This window comes from Drosophila ficusphila, unplaced genomic scaffold (assembly GCF_018152265.1).
Source record: "Drosophila ficusphila isolate 14025-0441.05 unplaced genomic scaffold, ASM1815226v1 contig_47, whole genome shotgun sequence".
In the NCBI taxonomy this organism is placed as follows: Eukaryota; Metazoa; Arthropoda; class Insecta; order Diptera; family Drosophilidae; genus Drosophila; species Drosophila ficusphila.
Window position 1 is genome coordinate 917,277 of NW_025064388.1, and position 20,756 is coordinate 938,032.

General features: G+C 37.0%; 1 protein-coding gene across 3 annotated transcripts in view; it reads right to left on the bottom strand.

The window, feature by feature from the left end:
* The window catches only part of LOC108100495, a 37,004-nt gene extending 27,102 nt beyond the window's left edge, over nt 1-9,902 (bottom strand). For 2 of the 3 annotated variants that reach the window (XM_017204444.2, XM_017204452.2), the window contains exon 1: nt 2,461-2,787. The gene's annotated coding sequence lies outside the window, so the exon portion shown is untranslated. Of the gene's footprint in view, nt 1-2,460; nt 2,788-9,654 lie in introns of those variants that run through there. The other variant, XM_043208441.1, reaches the window with a different exon arrangement.
* Between the last annotated feature and the right edge of the window lie 10,854 nt (nt 9,903-20,756).

The window sequence follows — 20,756 nt, forward strand, 5'->3', positions numbered from 1 at the left end:
CTCCCATGTGGTAGCGGACAGCTATACCTTCGAAGTGGTCAAGGAGTTCACGTACCTTGGCACTGCCACCAAAAATGTCTTCAGTCGGGTGATCAAGCGAGGAATCACACTTGCCAATAGGTGCTACTTTAATCTGAGTAAGCAAATGTACAATAGAGACCTCTCTCGCCGAACAAAATTAAAACTCTACAAGACACTACCTGTGCTCTTATATGGCGCAGAAGCATACGGACGGATGCAGCAGCGCTTGGAATGTTCGAGAGAAAAATTCTTCGCAAGATCTTTGGTCCCGTTCGGATTGGGGACGACTTTCGCATTCGGATGAACCACGAGCTGTACGTGTTGTACGACGACGTGGAAGTGGTCCGGCGCATCACAATATAACGTCTGCGCTGGCTCGGCCACGTTGTGCGTATGGATGAAGAATCTCCAGCTCAGAAGGTATTTGAAACGAGGGTCGACTACGGGCGACGACGAAGGGGACGACCAAAGCTCCGATGGAAGGACCAAGTGGAGGAGAACCTGACTGCACTGGGTATTTCCGATTGGAGGAGGCGCGCGAAGAGCAGAGGCGTCTGGAGTGAGAAGCTGAGGTCGGCCAAAACCCAAATCGGGTTGTAGTGCCACCTAATAAAAATAAAAATAATAATAATAAGAATTATATAATTAAAATTAATGCATAAAATTGTACCTATATTTTTCGATCTTTTGTATGGCAGCTATATGATAGAGTTATCCGATTTTAATAAAATTTTATCCGAAATTCAATAGTGATAGATAGAAAAAGCCATCTAGAAGAAATCAAGTCGATCAGATCAAAAACAACGGCTTGAGAATTTTTTATTTCATTCTCTGGTTTGGGAGCTATCCGATATAGTCGGCCGATCTGGCCCGTTCCGACATAGGTATATACTGCGTGCAATAACTACACACCTTTTAGGAAAGTTTCAGCAAAATAGCTTTAAAACTGAGAGACTAGATTGCGCAGAAACGGATAGGAGGACCGGAGGACCGGAGGAGGTGAGGCTCATTGTCGTGTTTGTAAATGTTGAAAAACATTCGTTACATTCATTTTTTATACAAAGCAGAAAATAAAGGCCAGAACATCGGGAATTTCCAAACGGCAATTTCTTCCGTCGATTAATATCACTGCCAATGCATTTTTGAGTCAATTTTTTTTTTTGGTCCCTTTGGATTATTAACGCTAAGTCACTCCAACTTTAGCAGAAGTTTTCTCCTCAACGATCATTAAATTACACTGTGCGACAAAATTTAACAAAATCTTTGTTTAAGTTACTTTTTTGATTGTTTTCGGTTAAGGTGCATAAATTATGCACAAAAATATCTATGCCACCTTTAAGTGATACTATTTATTTTTTCATGGTAAATTTTATGAAATTATTATTATGAAAATAATTAACACAAAATATTGTTTTTTTTTTTTACTTTCAATAAACTATTATTTTTTTGAAAGTGAATTTTTTTTCCTGATTTTTTTTTGGCTTTTTCAGAGGTATCCTCGCGTAACAAGTTCCATACGTAGTCCCCAGAGTATAGAGCTGGTAGAAACAAATTTTAAAGCATTGTGATAAAAACCTAACGGTATACTTGCTTAATACATTTTAATTAATAGATATTGAACTTGCATGAACGCTTATAACGGTGAAAAAATATTTTCCCAATATGTGATTATAAGGCTGTAAAATATGCAAAAAAAAAAAAAAAATAAGAAAAAATCAACTTAAACATTTTTTGTCACACAGTGTTATTGCAAAACGAAAGCGGCTATCAATCATGGGCATTATCAGCAGTCCCGCTATTTTCTCTTGCCACGATTATGTGCAATAAATATTTGGCAGATTTATTTCGCCCGCCTTCAGTTTATACTATAATCTGACTTTAATATGAGAACATCTCGTGAGCGGTGCGAGATATCTAAAAAAAATTATTTGTTTGGTTAAACTGTTTATTTTGGGCCAATTAAAAAAAAAGGTCTCAAATCATGGCACCCCAATAACTTTAAGCTCCCCCAATTTTGTTATGTCGGAAAAATAATAAATATTAAAGCAATATAAAGAATCTTTTTATGATTTACAGAGAATAACAACAAATTTACAACAAAAATATTTATTTTAAGCTATTTGTATGCAATATATAATATCATGCTAGTTGATAAATTCAAGCAATTTAAACAAATAATAAATATTTGCTTTGCCTGGCAACCCACAGTTGACAGTTGATGTACGAAAGGCAGGAATACCTTTACATGAATAACTACATGGTGAATCCGACATGAAATTTTCATCGGCTCTGAAATGAAAGTTTTAATTTTTTCGACCACACCCGAATTTTCGATATTATTTTATTTTTGCTTAATTTGCTTACTTAAATACTCTCACTTATATTTTATTTCTTGGTAAGGGTTGATCCTTCACATTTTGATAAAGAAGAAAAACTTACCTTTCTGTGTCGATTTGATAAATTTATTAAATTCTGTACTGCTCACTTAGGAATATTTATTATTAAGAATCATAGCACGGGTCATATATGTATGGAGTAAATCCTTTTTACAACGCAAATGTTGGCCACATGGACCCTATTTTCAGTTAACTGATTATCGATTGTGCAGTTTTTCGAAATTGTGTTAACTTTTTCCAAAACACTCTCAACACTCAGTATAACAACGATTTTAGATAACTTTTGCAGGAGATTTTTTTGTTATTTACACAATTCCACTATAAGCATTGAATGCTTTTTCAGAATAGTAAATTTTGCCTATCATTATGAAAAGGCTTATAAAATCCTGCAAAAGCTTTAATTCCATTGGTTGCTGTCCACAGCGATAAAAGCTTACTTGTTATCATTCAAAGTTTTGGGGTTGTTGTGTACCCTGTCGTCCTTCAGAACTAGTTCGCGAAGCAAGCGAAGCAGTTATCCTCTGATGGCGTGTACACCAGCAAATGCACTTTACCACCAAATTAAAGGTGCAAGATGAGAAAAAATACGGTACGAATATTCATGAATGGGTAAAGTTGCGCTTTAGCGGCTTTTGCTAAAAATGGGCTAGGATTTTTTTTTTAAAGGGATACCTTGGGGCCTAAACATTAATAAAAAAGTGGCGGAAAGCGTAAATTTAAATTATTTATGTGTTAAAATAGCAATTATCACTGCCGCGAGACAACCCGTTTTAGAACATTGCCATGTTTTTCAAGCGAAAAACTTTACCGGGAAGAATGTATTGTGGATGAAGAGTGCTGCAATTGTGTGAAAATTTAAAAACAAAAGAAATTAAACATTTTCACCATGTCAGACACTGCCAATTTTAATACTGAACGCTGTAAAGGTTGCGAAATGACTCAGAGTGATTTTATGGTAGTGAGTGAATATATAGAAAAGCTATGGCCAGTTGCTTTTTTTGCTATTTTTACAAATAAATAATTAGAAATCAAGCTTTCCGCCACTTTTTTATTAATGTTTAGGCCCCAAGGTATACCTTAAACAAAAAAAAAAATCTTAGCCCATTTTTAACAAAAGCCGCTAAAGCGCAACTTTACCCATGAATGTAAAGCTTTAATAAAAACTTTATTAACCCTTGCAGAGCAAAAGGGTATTATAATTTCAGTAAGAATTTTTCAACGCAGTTGAAGGAGACACCTCAGACCCCATAAGGTACCTACATATATTCTTGATCAGCATCACCATCTGAATCGAAATACATTTGTACGTCTGTCCTCCTGTCTGTTTCTACGCAAACTTTACCAAAAGTTGTGTAGTTATTGCACGCAGTATATAAGAAGGAACCGGCCTGATCGGGCGACTATACTGGATAGCTCCCATACAAGAAGTCAAAAAAACAACGGAAAATAAATTATTACCTCGTTTTTTTTCATCAAATTGACTTCATTTCTTCCAGATAGTGTTTTCTAACTACTATTGAATTTCGGATTACATCTTATCAAAATCGGATAACTCTATCATATAGCTGCCATAGGAAAGATCAAAAAATGTATATATAAATAGGTATTGAAAAAAAATTATAACGTCGTTGTTTTTAATCCTATGAGCATGATTTTTGGAACATAGAGTTTTTCAAATACCCTTGAATAGAGAAAAAAATTTCATAAAAATAAAAGAAAAATTTAATTTAGATAACCCTGATGGCTATCGTTATTATTATCGCGATATAAGAAGTCCCAAATAAGTCCACGTCTCCAGGAACTTTCACGGTGGGTCTCTCATGGTATGGGCTGCCTTTGGATATAATGGTAAGTCTCCTATGTGCTTTATATCTCATAAAATGAATGCACAAACATATGTAGAAATCTTCTACTCCAATTTGGAGAGAATTGTTTTGGTGAAGAATGGACTTTTCAACAGGATAATGCACCTATCTACTGTGCAAAGCATACAAGGAGCTTCTTTTCATCATCGCAAATCCCAATTTTGGAATGGCCAGCTCGCAGCCCGGACTTAAATCCAATTGAAAATCTTTGGGGCATATTATCCCAAAAGGTTTATGCTAATGGGAAACAATTCAGTAGTCTTAAAGTAAAGAAAATCGACATAGAAATACTGAAAAACTTAATTAATTCAATGCCAGGACGAATTCTTAAGGTATTAGACAACAAAGGATGCACTATTTAAAATATATATATACTTTTTCTTACTAAAATTACCGTTAAGCTTGCTATTTTGACTTTGTCCTACTTACTTATTTCGTTTGAAAGTTTTTTGATTTATTTTCTATAATATTTTGTGAAAAGTGTTACATATTAAATAAAGAATAATTGCAAATTTGTTTTTTTGAAAAATATTCAAGCGTTATTTTGTTAAACAAAAAAATTAGGTGTCCTACATACTTATTTCGGGCACCTTAGTTCTCCGTACCATGAACTATCGGTTTTTTGATCCGATCAAAAATCGAATTTTGGCAGGCCAAAAACGACCAAAATTTTGGTTAAGATTCGATTTTTTTTTAAACGCCGCCATTTTGTCAATTTATGATATTTTTTTATTTATCGTAGGTCATTGTATAGACCATGGTACAATTATACAAGGTAGTCTCGTCGGTAAAAGCACTACGTTATTCATTACTCACAACAAGTGCGAGTGAGAGGAGTCTGCGTAGTAAGTGCGAGTGAGACGACAAAAAAAGCTTTTTGTTAACCCTTAGATGGTGCATGGGGCTCAAATTGTTCATTTATAGTAAAAAGAGTTGAAGTTTTTTATAATTTAATTTTTAAAAGTTTTGAATTTAAAATTGAACGTTGTTTTTATTATTGGAGAGTTATTTCTTTGTTTAGGTTCTTAATTTTAAAATAAGTGTCAATATTAAAGTAAATTTTTGTAATATCTAAATTAATGTTTCTTAGCAGCTATTAATAGTTTCTCCTTTACATTTTTTGTTATACTAAAATTATCTGAAACGACATGTTAAAAAACAAAAAAAAGTTTGCAGCCAAGGGCAGAACGACATCTTTGCACAAGGGTTAATACTCTAAAAAAATTCGTCCGCACGCGTGCTCATCCTTCAACAAGCACGAACGCACTGACTAAAAAGGGATATTCCTAAGTTTTCCCCTCTTTCTCACTCTTCGAATACGATCTCGTTGCTTGCACCCGACGGCGGCCCGACTCCAAATTTGTCTTCTATCCTTTCGTTTTTCTAATTGCACTGTTGTCATTCTCCGTTAGAAACAAAAAATTGGTTTTCGATGGAAAATACGGCTAAGGGGCGCTCGACTTATGTATACAAACCCAAATTTTTGATCGAGTATGGCATTACGGACTACTTCATAAGTTGAAGTCATTACTTCCGACTGGCCAATTCCTTCTACTGAAATCATACCTGCTTGATCGAAGTTTTATGGTCGAGGTGAGAGGGGAAAGGTCAAGCATTAGATTTGCTCGTGCTGGCGTTCCGCAGGGAAGCGTTCTGGGTCCTGTTCTCTACACCCTGTTCACATCAGACCTGCCAAGTTCTGTTGAACCGGGCACACTTTTGGCCACATATGCTGACGATACTGCCTTTCTTGTGAACTCTTCCTGCCGAATCGAGGCATCAAGGATCACCCAGGAATTTCTGGACTCGTATGGCAAGTGGGCTAACAGGTGGAATATTGCCATAAATGGCAGGAAGTCGCAACATTGTAACTTTACTTTGAGAGGAAAGGTCCTACCCAGAGTCGAACTCCACGACGTCACCATCCCACAGTCACCCAGGCGCAGTATCTGGGACTGATCCTAGAAAAGCGGCTTACCTGGAAAGAACACACCAAGAAAATAACAGCTACATGTCGGAGTAAACTCAGGAAGTTGAACTGGTTGCTTAAGCCAACGAGCAAGCTCAGCCTTGGCAACAAAGTGTTGCTGTATAAATCGATCGTGATGCCGTCGATTACATATTGCATTCAGATATGGGGCATGGCTTCTGACACTAACGTCATGAAAGTGCAGAGAACCCAAAACCGAGCGCTACGCATGATAGCAAACGCGCCTTGGTACGTTCGAAACGACGCCCTAGCAAATGATCTCCACATTCCCTCCATTAGAGAGCAGATCAACCTACACTCGAGTCGTTACAGCGATCGCCTCATAGCGCACCCCAACCACCTAGCAGCGTCTCTACGTAATCAAGCTATCCGAAGAAGACTGAAACGGAGACACACCGGCGATCTCTGGACAAGAGGACGCAATGTTTCCCGAGTCCTGAAACAGTAATTGTTACTGTACATCTCCTGTTATTGTTTTCATGTTATCTGTTCTTTGTTATGCTTTACGTATTATAGCCATTAGGTTGGCTGATCGACGTAAATAAAACTTATTTGTTATCATGAAAAATCACTGTATATTCTTTTAAACCATGTATAAATATATTCTGAAAATTTGAAAATAATTGATCAAGTAGTTTTTTTTATAAAAATTCTCAAAAATCACCTTTTTTTTGGGCCGTCACACTAGTTGTGCCCCTTACTCCTTTATGTACATACAGTGGTGGCCATAAGTATTTTGTCAAAATAAAAGTGAAATATACTCGAAACCTGAACTTGCTTCTTTTAACTTTTGGTATCAATGGAAAGGTAATTCAAATGCCTTTTGAATGATACCATACTTTTCTCAACTCATTCGATATTTATTGAACAGGGCAATTTTAAAAAAAAGTAAAAAAAAAACTTTTTCCCTCGGCTTCAAAACTAAAATTTTTGGATGCAAAAAGTTTCTTTAATCAAAAATAATAGGAACTGCAAAAAGAATTTTTCAAAAATAATTTTTTTTCTATTTTTTATGATTTTTTGAAAATGACTAGAAATACGCATTTCAGCCATATTTTTCTCTTTTCCATACAAACTTTTTCCGACATTGTCACCTTCAAAAAATCATAAAAAATCACAAAATGCATAAAGGCTAAACGCAATCAAAGCTATGACGATTTTTCTATTCATTTTCCATATTTCCATATATGGGAGCTATATGATATAGTTGTCCGATTTTGATCAAATTTAATTCGTAATTCAAGAGTCGTAAGAAAACTCTATATTTCAAAAATTGTACATGTCTGATGAAAAACCACGATGTTACAACTATATTTCTGATATTTCTATATAGATTTTTCGATCTTTCCTATGGCAGCTATAAGATATAGTTGTCCGATTTTTATGAAACGTTTTTCTCAATATAAGAGTTGTTGAAAAACTTGATATTCAAAAAATCATGCTCATGGGATAAAAAACAACGATGTTATCAATTTATTTCCATTAATTCTATATATATTTTTATACCCTTGCAGAGCAAAAGGGTATTATAATTTAAGTTAGAAGTTTGCAACGCAGTGAAGGAGACACCTCAGACCCCATAAAGTATATATATTCTTGATCAGCATCACGAGCAGAATCGAAATATGTATGTACGTCTGTCCGTCTGTCCGTCTGTCCGTCTGTCCGTTTCCGCGCAAACTAGTCTCTCAGTTTTAAAGCTATCGTGCTGAAACTTTCCCAAAAGTTGTGTAGTTGTTGCACGCAGTATATAAGTCGGAACGGGCCGGATCGGCCGACTATATCGGATAGCTCCAATACAAGAGAATGAAATAAAAAATTCTCACTCTATTGTTTTTCATCAGATCGACTTGAATTCTTCAAGATGGCGTTTTCTAACTGTTATTGAATTTCGGATTAAATTTGATCAAAATCGGATAACTCTATCATATAGCTGCCATAGGAGGGATCGAAAATTATATATAGAATTAATGGAAATAAATTGATAACATCGTTGTTTTTCATCAGACAAGTTTGATTTTTGGAATATAGAGTGTTCTTACGACTCTTGAATTACGAGTTAAATTTGATCAAAATCGGACAACTATATCGTATAGCTCCCATATGATCTATAGTCCAAAATATGGAAAATGAATAGAAAAATCGTCTTAGCTTCGATGTTGTCTAGCCTTTATGCGTTTTGTTCGACATATTTCATGACTGCAAGGGTATATAAGCTTCGGCTTGCCGAAGCTAGCTTCCTTTCTTGTTCAATCTCTCCTATGGCAGCTTTATGATAGATTTATCCGATTTTGAAAACGCCATCATGAACGCCATCCCCTTGCAGAGCAAAAGAGTATTATAATTTCAGTCATAAGTTTGCAACGCAGTGAAGGAGACACCTCAGACCCCGGAAAGTGCATATATTCTTGATCAGCATCACTATCTGAATAGAAATACTCTGTCCGTCTGTCTGTCTGTCCATCTGTCTGTCTGTCCGTTTTTCTTCAAACTAGTCTCTCAGTTTTAAAGCTATCTTGCTGAAACTTTACCACAAGTTGTGTAGTTATTGCACGCAGTATATAAGTAGGAACGGGCCGGATCGGGCGACTATATCGGATAGCTCCTGTACAAGAGGTCAAAAAAATTACGGAAAAAAAATTATTACGCCGTTGTTGTTCATCGAATCGACTTGATTTCTTCCAGATGGTGTTTTCTAACTACTATTGAATTTCGGATTAAATTTTACGTTGAGATCTTTAGTATTTAATACTTCGCAATCCACCTGCTTAATACCACCTTAATATTTCCGTTCAGACCAGAATTTTCTGAAGGTAATACCAACGACAATTTTGGTGGTTCACTGTTATTATACTTTCCGCTGGATGCACTGTGTAATCCAGGTTAAAAGCACATAAAAAGAATTTTCTTTTCACTTGATAGTATGCATCAAATTGATTTGTTCGCGCTTTTTGTCCAACCTTTTCCTTTTGTTTTGATAAGGTTTACTGTTTTTTTCCTTTATATCAGAGGTGACGTGACACTATCAATACACATTTTAGCCTTCCTTTGTTTATTGTGCATTTCAGGCTCAACGTAATCATTAGACAGTACAAGATCTGTTGGGTCAAATTTCTTGTCATTGAGACTATATTCCCACTTGTCCAGTTATGTAAATGTTGGGCTATCTTAAAATATTCCGATGGGTTACAACTACCATATCGGTACTTTTTGATAGGCCAAAGGAGGAGGCTCCTTAGACATTTTAGACCTTGATAAGATTTTAGAACTGTTTTCTTTTATTGTTGAATTCAAAAAATAAAGAGGTGGAACGCTCGTATCGTCTGATATACGTGTATATGGCAAACGTTTTTGGTTATGTTCTCTTTCTGATTCAACTTACAATAGCCGCCGACCGTGCAAATTTGGTTCTTTTACTTCGGTGTCCAATATGTTACTGTATTCCCTTGAAGTCGGCTTGTTGAGAAATGACTGGAAATTTGCCATGGCAAACGTTTTTCTACTACGTTTTTCTTTACGCTTGCAGAAGTAAACATTTTGTTACGATAATTTAAATTCGTTATGTTACTTTTAAGAAATGTTTCATTTGCATCAGAGCACAAAGCGTTAAGAATTTTCGGTTTCACATTTGCAGCATTTGGAAAACGCAATTAACTGATCGCGTAGTGACATGTTTTCCTGCCTGAAAAACAATAATTTATGTTAATATTTTTAAAAAGAATGTCTTGAAAGTAAGCGATAGAGCATTTAAAAAATCTTATTTAAACAAAATTCTGAAGTATAGTTTATATATGTCGTAGAATAGTAACTTTGCCCACTGTATATGTACGGCATAGAATTGGTTTGACCACTGTACGAGTTACTACGCTTTCGAGTTGCGACACAATGTTCTAGGAAGGCCAACGAGTGGCGACACGTTGTTCTAAGAAGGACAACGAGTGGCGATACATTGTTCTAAGAAGGACTATGGTTGGCGAGCGTTGTACTAAGAAGTGCAACGGTTCTAAGAACGCACTGCAGCATAGATAGAGCTTTGCTGCTGAGTAAGGTCTGATCGTAGGGGCGTGACAGAGATGGCAAGATAGTCTGCTAGGACTATAAAAGCGGATAGAATTGCCAATGCAAGAGTAGTGATTTACGTGCCACCGAAGCGATCAGAACTTGCTGTGCTTTCAATATGGAAAATCTGGAGCCATCTCCGACATCAGAAGTGGGATCTGCTTTGCCTACTGATCATGCCACTGATTCGTATTTATCAGCGTTGGAGCTTCAAAACCGCAACCTAATGGAAATAATTAAAAACATGCAGACTCCAAGGGCGCTGCAATCGGATGAAAAAGCGTCAAATATAAGACTACCAAAATTTAACCCTGACATTGCTGGAGCGGAGCCCTCATCTTGGTGTAGCACGGTGGACGTCATCTTCGCAGACAGCGTTCTCAAAGGTAGCAATCTGGTGAAAGCCCTAAGTAAGGCATTGGAAGGCACCGCATCACAATGGCTTTCAAAAATATGCTTTGCCGGAATCACTTGGGTGCAATTTAGAGAACTATTCGTGCAACGTTTCGTCGGAATCGAAACTGCTGCTGGTATGGTTTTGAATGTGTTAAATAGACGACCAAAACCAGACTAAGGCTCTGCCGAATATGGTAGCCGTATTGTAACGATGCTGATGTCCAAATGGAAAGCCAAGGAGATTGAAGAAATAGCTGTATCTGTAACATTGGCTCACATGGCACAGGTTGACAGTAAGTTGGCGCGCTGGATTTTCACCACCAACGTTAAAACACGCAACGAACTACAACAACAGCTTCAGGCACACTCCTTCAAGAAGCGCGGCGTAGAAGACGATGCAGCAGGCTCGGACCGCAAGAAGTTTTAATTTCCTATCGTGGTGAAATGCAATTACTGTAGAAAGGCGGGACATAAATATCCAGAGGTGCGTGCCCGCTTAGAAAAGGGCCAGAGTGAAACCTACAGCGGCAACAATATGGCAAGTGTGAAGGATAGATCTGGTATCAAATGCTTCAAATGTGCCGAAATCGGACATTTTGCAATCGCTTGTCCTAACGGCCGTTCAGGTGGACACGAATAATGAGAAGCGTGTGGACATCCGGTGAGTCAGTTCCTTTTTGTTTTAATTCTGGTATAGAATGTTCGCTTGTAAAACGTCGGCGATAAATTTAAAGGAAAAATAATGAAAATGTTTGTCAAAGCTTGTGCAGCATAGATAGAGCTTTTCTGCTGAGTAAGGTCTGATCGTAGGGGCGTGACAGAGAATTGCCAATGCAAGGGAAGTGATTAACGTGCCACCGAAGCGATCAGAACTTGCTGTGCTTTCGATATGGAAAATCTCGAGCCATCTCCGACATATACAAGAAACTATTAAGCCGCGTAAGAGAAAAACATTTGTGTTAAAAAAAAAATGATATAAAATAGTAACTCACGGAGTTAGTTTTTCAAGCTTATTATTGTTTGTTAATGTCAATTTAAACCTTTTTCTATTATGACAGTTTGAATCCCTAAGCTATATCTATAATATAAAACTGAAACGCAAAATGTGTTGGTAAGCACATAACTCAACATTTGTCTTCATTTTTCTTATTGCACTGTTGTCATTCTCCGTTAGAAACAAGAATTTGGGTTTCGATGGAAAATACGACTGAGGGGCGCTCGACTTATGTATACAAACCCAAATTTTTGTTTCTAACGGAGAATGACAACAGTGCAATAAGAAAAACCGAAGACAAATTTGGAGTCGGGCCGCCGTCGGATGCAAGCAACGATTCGTATTATAAAAGTGAGGAAGAGAGGGAAACTTATGAATATCCCTTTTCCTTTTCTACACACACGATTGCTTGAATGCCACGAGTCATCAGTGGACAGCCAGAACTGCAGGGAGTTTTTGTTAGGGGCCGTCCATAAAACTCGTGACGCTCCTAGGGGGAGGGGGGTGGTGGTTTTCATCAGAGAGTCACGCTTTTTTGTAAGGAGGTTGTAATTTGCATATGTGATTCGTTACATAGGGGGGAGGGGGTCAAAAAAGCCAAAATTAGCGTCACGAGGTTTATGGACGGCCCTTTACCATACCCCTCCGAAACGGCTATACCGACTAAGTCTGAGAATCGGCCAACATCTGTTTTTCATCCTCTTAAATCCTACTCGACATACCAAAAATCGCATATAAACTGGGCCGATTTTGATGAAATTTTTTGTGTGTATTCCAGGGGGTTTGAGGATGGTTTAGATTTACAATATGTTAAAAAAATATTTATTATTTTTGAGGTTTTAAATGTTTTAATAATTTTATTTTTTCGCTTATACATTACAAACTTAGTAGGTAACTATACAAAAGTCTAGAACTGAGTAAATTATGTACAGAAATGATAAAATCATGTTTGGCAGACGACGTTGTTGGAACATAGGCCGTAGTACAGTGAATGTTAGAAGAGGACGTTGCCATCTGGTGGCGAATCGGAGTTCGCCGGGGTTTGCTAGTGTCTAATATATCCCCGCTGTTATAATCTATATAATCTATTGAACAGGTATTGTTTTCCTTACAATTCTATTTCAAATTTGTTATTTAACTAAATTCAATCTTGACTATTATATAAAGAAATGCATTTGAAAAAGGGGTAGATTCTCCTGAATTGAAAACGGTTTGACATAAAAAAACAATTAAGGAAGCTAGATTCGGCAAGCCGAAGCTTATATACCCTTGCAAAACACATAGAGACTAAACAACATCGATACTTTGCCGATTATTCTTTTAAGTTTCCATATTCAGTATTACCAGATGGCCTACAAGGTATCCTCCTAGATGGAGCTGTGTTTCCTCCTAAAAATCAACAAAACCTCCTAAATTTTAGAATAAAGCTATAAGTCGGTTGTAATTATAGCTGGTTTTTTGAAACGCGCTTAAATTTAAGCGTAACCTATTAGACTTAATGCAAAAGACAAAGAAAGACATATTACTTGAATGAAAGCTAAATTTTTGTAATACGCTCGAATGGTCGGCTTTAAGCAATAGGGGGAAATGTAACAGCCAAGGATGGACATTATCGCATAAATTCTAAAACATTGGCCATTGATTGTCCAATTATTAGATATTAATTAATTAATTGCGTATAAATAGCCAATTTTTTGGCTTCATGTTGGCAGGGATCTGTTCAATCTCCTCAAAGTCTTTTTTACCGTTTTTTTTAATGAAAATTATTATTTCCTCCTAAATTTCATCCTAGAAATTTTTTCCTCCCAAAAGTTTTCCGACAAGCTTGAAAACCTCCTAAATTTATGAGGAAACCTCCTAATCTGGCAACACTCTATACACCCGGCTACGCATAGGACACACCCAGGAAACTCACGAACACCTTCTACAAGGCTGAACTCGTCCGGCATGCCAGTTCTGCGGTGGTAACCTTTCCATAGATCACTTGCTTGACTCTTGCCCGGTAGTAGGGAACACGCGTAACTCAATTTTTGGAACATCCCTCCCATCTTCCCTCCTTTTATCCCCTACAAAACCTAATATACAAAAATTACACGAATTCTTTAGCAAAATACAACTCCGACTGTAAAATAATACTATTAAAAATCTTTATATCAGGCCGAAGGACTTAGTATCCAGTGCCTTACATTACATTAACTTTAGTATTAAATACTTAATTTGTTAAAATAAAAAAATAAATATGTATGAAATGAAATTCTCCACACCATGAATATAACGGTTTTTCATATTTGTTTGTTATAACATGTTTTTTTACAAACAAAGTCGAAAAAAAAGCGTTTTTTTTTAAACTTCAAATTTTTTAATGGAAAAATATTTTTTTTAAATAAGAAATAATTCATGTTGTGCGCTGTACCTTTAAGTTTAATGTCCAATTGCTGTTTTTTGTTTAAGACGAGATCCTGGACCTGGAGACTGCACGGCGCAAAGTTCATCCCTCAAAAAACGACTCCACATTATTGATCATAAAAAGAATCGCTAAGATTCTCTTAATACCCTACTTGCAATCCACTCCCAAAGATACCCCTCATTTCAGGCCTTCTAATTGTATTTTCCCCCTTAAATTTCTAATATATATTTTTTTTTCCTTTCTTTAAGTCTCGGAAATCTAAAGTTTTGGATTTGTATAAATATAGACAAGTCTGATAAATTAGTTCGCCAAAGAAATTTCACTTCTGACATGTGTACCTAGTACGCACGCACTTTTTCATTCTCTCGTATGGGAGCTATCCGATATAGTCGGCCAATCGGGACCGTTCCGACTTATATTATGCGTGCAAAAACTACGGAATTTTTGGGGAATTACATAGTTTACATAGAAACAGACAGGAGGACAGACGGACACACGGACAGACAAACACACGTATTTCGAATCCGATCGTGATGATGATCAAGAATATATATAATTTATGGGGTCTGAGGTGTCTCCTTCATTGCGTTACGAACTTCTGACTAAAATTGTAATACTTGACTAAAATTGTAATACCTCTGCAAGGGTATAAAAATTATGCTTGTTTGATAAAAACAACGATGATATCATTTTTTCGTTAATTCTATCTAGATTGTTCCATCTCTTCTATGACAGCTATATGACATAATTATCTGAGATGATCAAATTTAATTCGAAATTAAAAAGTAGTAAGAAAACACCATCTGGAAGAAATCAAGTCGATGTAAAACAAGAAAGGAAGCTAGCTTCGGCAATCCGAAGCTTATGTACCCTAGCAGTCATCAAATAAGTCGAACAAAAAACATAAAGGCTAACAAATTGTCGAAGCTATGACTATTTTTCAATATTCGTCTATAGTTTCGACGATTGTTCATAAGCTAGCTTTAAAACTGAGAGACTAGCTTACTTAAAACGGACAGGCGAATTTTCAGATTTTGATGCTGATAAAGAATATATATACTTTATGGAGTCCGGTGTGTCTCCTTCACTGGGTTGCAAACTTCTGACTGAAATTATAATATCCTTTCCAAGGGTTGTCAATCTTTTTCGAAAACTATCGATATTGATCGTTGTTTTGGGGATGGTTTTAACCCAAAATGTGATCCTAGATTCTCTGGAATTTACCTTTTTTTATAATTAAGAGAAATAATTTTGTTTTGGCTGTTTTACATCAGTACTTTATTAAAAAAAAAAAAATTGTTTACAAAATGCGTTAAGTCTTTCTTTTTCGTAAAATGAAATGGTTTAAAGTGAAAAAAACGAACAGAGTTCTACTTAGCTGTAATCAGATCTCCGTTAAAGTAGATGAATTTTATTTCAAACGGCCCAGCTATTAAGAGTGTTTTTAGTACAAAATATTTTTATTTTAAAAAAGAAAACGGCAGTTCACGTGGACGAGCGTTCACTGCAGACGAAGACATTTGACGATTATTAACCATAGTCGGGTTTAACTGAACAAAATGTGTCTTTTCGTTAGATGCAACTGCGGCTGCTAGGTTTTTCGGGCCCACCATATAAAAATTACGTACTCGGGATTTTTCGTGTCGCATTAAATCTTTGTCCCTTAATGTATTTATTTGGGTGGCATTTACTCCAGATTTATGTTTTTTGGTATAAGATTTCCATTCGTTAACGATACCTGGTCGAACCCTAGCTGGGATCATATGTTCCTTTACGTTGAGTTCTTTAGTATTTAATACTTCGCAATCCACCTGCATTAACTTTATATCTCCGTTCAGACCAGAATTTTCTGAAGGTAATACCAACGACAATTTTGGTGGTGCACTGTTATTGTACTTCAGCGCTGGAAGCACTGTGTAATCCAGGTTAAAAGAAAGCACATAAAAAGAATCTTCTCTTCGCTTGATAGCATGCATCAAATTTATTTGTTCGCGCTTTTTGTCCAACCGTTTGCTTTTGTTGTGGGTAAGTTTACTGTTTTTTTCCTCTATATCAGAGGTGACATTATCAATATCATAATACATTTTAGGCTTCTTTTGTTTATTGTGCATTTTAGGATCAACGTAATCATTAGACAGTACAAGATCTGTTGGGTCAAATTTCTTGTTATTGAGACTTGATGATATGTTCAGAGTCCCACTTGTCCAGTTATGTAAATGTTGGGCTATCTTAAAATATTCCGATGGGTTAAAAGAAGACTTAGACGAATTACAACTTCCAGAACATATCGGTACTTTTCGATAGGCCAAAGGAGGAGGCTCCTGAGACATTTTAGACCTTGATAAGATTTTTGAACTGTTTTCTTTTGTTGTTGAATTCAAAAAATAAAGAGGCGGAACGCTCGTTTCGTCTGATATACGTGTATATGGCAAACGGTTATGTTTTTTTGGTTATGTTCTCTTTCTGATTCAACCCACAATAGTCGCCGACCGTGCAAATTTGGTTCTTTTACTTCGGTGTCTAACATGTTACTGTATTCCCTTAAAGTCGGCTTGTTGAGAAATGACTGAAAATTGCCGACATTAAGAGTTACTATAAACGCCATGGCAAACAATAATGCTACGTTTTTCTTTACGCTTGCAGAAGTAAACATTTTGTTACGACAATTTGAATTCGTTATATTGCTTTTAAGAAAAGTTTCATTTGCATCAGAGCACAAAGCGTTTAGAAGAGAATTATTGGCATTTTTGGTTTCACATTTGCAGCATTTGGAAAACGCAATTAACTGATCGCGTAGTGATATGTTTTCCTGCGTTAAAAACAATAATATTATGTTAATATTTTTAAAAAGCATGTCTTGAAATTGAACGATAGAGCATTTTTAAAATGTTATTTAAACAAAATTCTGAAGTATAGTTTATATACAAGAAACTATTAAGCCGCGTAAGAGAAAAACATTTGTGTTTAAAAAAAAATGATATAAAATAGTAACTCACGGAGTTAGTTTTTCAAGGTTATTATTGTTTGTTAATGACAATTTAAACCTTTTTCTATTATGACAGTTTAAATCAGTAAGCTATATATCTTATATATCCCTGATGTTATATGTAAGGAACAGTTATTGTTTTCCTTACAATTCTATTTCACATTTGTTATTTATTTTCTAAATTTTTCTATGGTTGCTTAGTTTAATGCAGACCTAAATATATAACTTTTTGACAACAAAGAAACTATATTGATTTTTGTTTTAATTTTCTTCAATTTCTCCTATTGTTCCTGTGGCAGCCATATAGCCCTCGGATTTTAACTAAATTTAATCTTGATTATTATATAAAAAAATACATTTAAAAAAGAGGTAGATTCTCCTGCATTAATAACGGTTTGACATAAAAATCTGAAAAAAACAATTAAGGAAGCTAGATTCGGCAAGCCAAAGCTTATACACCTAAAGGCGAAACAACATCGATACTTTGCCGATTATTCTATACGTTTCTATATTTTCGATGACTGTTCATATAACAGCTATATGCTAATGTTGTTTGATTTTTATGAAATTTATTTTGAAATTCGAGAGTCATTAAAAAAATCTATATTGTAACAAGAAATGAAGCTAGCTTCGGTCTTCGATCTTCCTATGGCAGCTTAATGATACCGTTGTCGGAGTTTAATGAAATTTTATTCTCAAATCCAGGATTATTATAGAACTCAATTTTTTTGAAAATCATGCTCGTGGGATAAAAACAACGGCGTTATAATTTTTTCCATTATTTATTTATATATTTTTCGATTGAAGATCGAAGTAGTTAGAAAACGCCATCTGAAAGAAATCAAGTCGATCTGATCAAAAACAACAGGCTAAGAATTTTTTATTGAAGTGAAACTTCTTTAGGTGCGTTATGGAAGTTAAGTCCTTCTCCTTAGCTTGTATTGGTCCTGGAGAAGGACCTGCTCAATACCTAATCATTACGGAGATAAATCCTCAGTTCGTTACGTCCTCAGTTGTCCAGAGAGTCGGGGTCCCAAGCTTTCCCTCAAGCAGAAGACTTCGGTTTTGGTTTAAACGTTATAATTATTTTTATTAAATGTAAATATAATTTTGGAAAAGTAAGTAGCTATCCAGTCGCTGTCCAATCTAGAGTGCCGGTGCATTCTTTCTTCCGTTACCGCCAGCCCTCGGTGGGTTGGCGTCGACGTCGGCGTCAGCGTCAGCTTTTGTCGATCTTGCATTTCCCACCGTACTCCACTTGCACGGTAAGCAGTCGGCAGGCTGGCGGATGTTGTTGTGCTGACATGGCAGTGGGTCGGTGCCCGGTCGGCGCATGTTGGCCGGCGGATATTGTTGGGTCGAGACAGCACCGGGGCGGGGGCAGGTAGTCGGTGCTGTTAACTGTTAACTCTTCCCCCTTCGAAAATCTGCGTCCCGCAGATCAGCAACTCTTCACGGGAGCCGCACTGATGGTGTGCGCCTCCAGTTCGACGATACCTCGATGCATTGGAATGCCCTTGGTGGAGGTTATTTTTCTCCATACGATGTATAGTAACAAGGCGAAACCGAGGATCGTCACTGCTTCTGTTAGGATTGAGAATAAAAAGTTGTTAGATATTGTCGACAGTTTTCTTAAGTTTTGTAGGCTAAAATCGTGAACATATTTTAGCGAAAGCTGGTATCCAGTGGCGGTTACTTTGCTCAGTACGGCCGGCATGGCTATCACATGCGCTGTTGAGTAGCTACTGTAAGACATGTTCCCGATGTGGACGGTCTCGTTGTCGTATTGAATTATATACGATCCCAGTAGGTGACGTTTCCCAGAGTCCGCTATGACCGTTCCGTTGAAATTTGTCAGGTACAGAGTGCCGTTGTCGACCAGCTCCACTACCTCCTGGTCGTTTCTCAGATGATCGCAGAGAGCGTGTCCTCCTTTTAGGAGCCTGGCGATGCAGCTGGCCTCGTCTAGTTTCTTTAAGTGTTTTTTCCTGGCAAACGGTCGTATTTCCAATGGAGAGGCAGTTTCCCAATACCGCATAGGTTTCTTGGGTGTCCATCGCCATCCTGTGGTATTCCAGGACCACCTGTTTACCCTCCGTGATCGTCGGATAGAGGAGCATAAGCTTGTATCGGATGTCCACAACTTTGGGTAACGCCAGCACGTATAGCAGGCAGGTTCCGTTGGTCAAAATTGAGGGTTCTGCGAACTCCACAGCCTTCACCACATTTTGGTATGTCAGACTGCGAGTTTCCGCTAGAATGGTTTCTACCTCTTTTTGATCCAAGAGATTTGTATTTACCACAGACGCCTTCGCCAGTTGATAGGCTCGTGTGATTTCATCCACCTGCTTAAGCAATATCATTGCCTTGTGCATTAGGATTGTCGACAAATGGACTTCCCCGTCGATGGAGTTCACTCTTGCCGTCATGGCGTCGAGTTTTTTTATCGCGTCGTGAGTAACATCAAACAGTCTGGTGTTTATTTTTATCTGTTGGTTACTGTTTTCTACTATGCTGCTTTCGGACTGGATGATGGTGTTCCAGTCCGAGGCGTCCGGGGACCCGGCGACCCATTTCCATGCCGATCCTAGCCAGTTTATGGCCCTAGGCGTACGGTGGGCCGACGTCATTCTTTTAATGCCATCGGTGGCTTTTTCAAGATATATTATATCTTAGTGATGCCACTCTCGTATCCGTGACCACCGATGTTTCCTCGGTGGTTTTGTCGATAATCTTTTGTATTTGCCCTAGGTCAATTACATGGGCGAGTTTAAACTCACCGTTTACACGCCACACCACGCCTTGTTGCAGTGGAACGACGGGCGTATCGTATCTGAAGATGTGCAGGGGAGTTGCGACTTGGATAGAGAGACATGTACTTGGGAGAGAGACCCAATTTTGTTCATTTAGTATTTTAGTCTTAGGATAGTGTCTTATATTTTTTGTTAGTTGTTATTATTTAAACAATTATTTTCAATTTTATGATTTTTTTTGTTAATTGTTATTACTTAATCAATTATTTTTAATTTTATGATTTTTTGTTTGTTTTGTATATATGGAGTAAGTATAGGGATTTCTTTTAAAGGATTTGTGAAACGTTTTCAGCGAAATGGTTTTTTTTTTAACTTTTTATGTGAGACTTATGGAAGATTTTTCCTGATTTAGTTTTGACCGTGACTCTACCATTACCTTCTACCTCCTCCGGTTTAAATCGATGTTTATCTTTGCTCTTGATTTGTTTATTAGAAACATACACGGTGTCCACTTGGTTATACGGTATCGGCCTATTCCTGTTTCTATTGAGCCTATCGGTTGAGATTTTCTGCCTATGCAGGAGTAGGCCCCTTATGTCTTCTTGCGTCTGTTCTTTAAAATTGGTAAGTCCCTGATAATTTATTCTGGAAGTTCTATTGAGGAAGATGTCGACTGGCTTGTGGTTCGTCACCGAGTGGATAGTGTTATTATATCTGTCCACGGTAATAAAAACCAACTCAATTACCTTCAGGTTGCGGTTATCGTTTTTTAGACACCGGTATATTTCAAGGAAGGTCGAGTGGAACCTTTCAACCTGGCCATTCACCTCACTTTTCTGAGATGGTGTGTAATAGACGGTTATTCCGAGGGATTGTAAGTAGTTGAGCG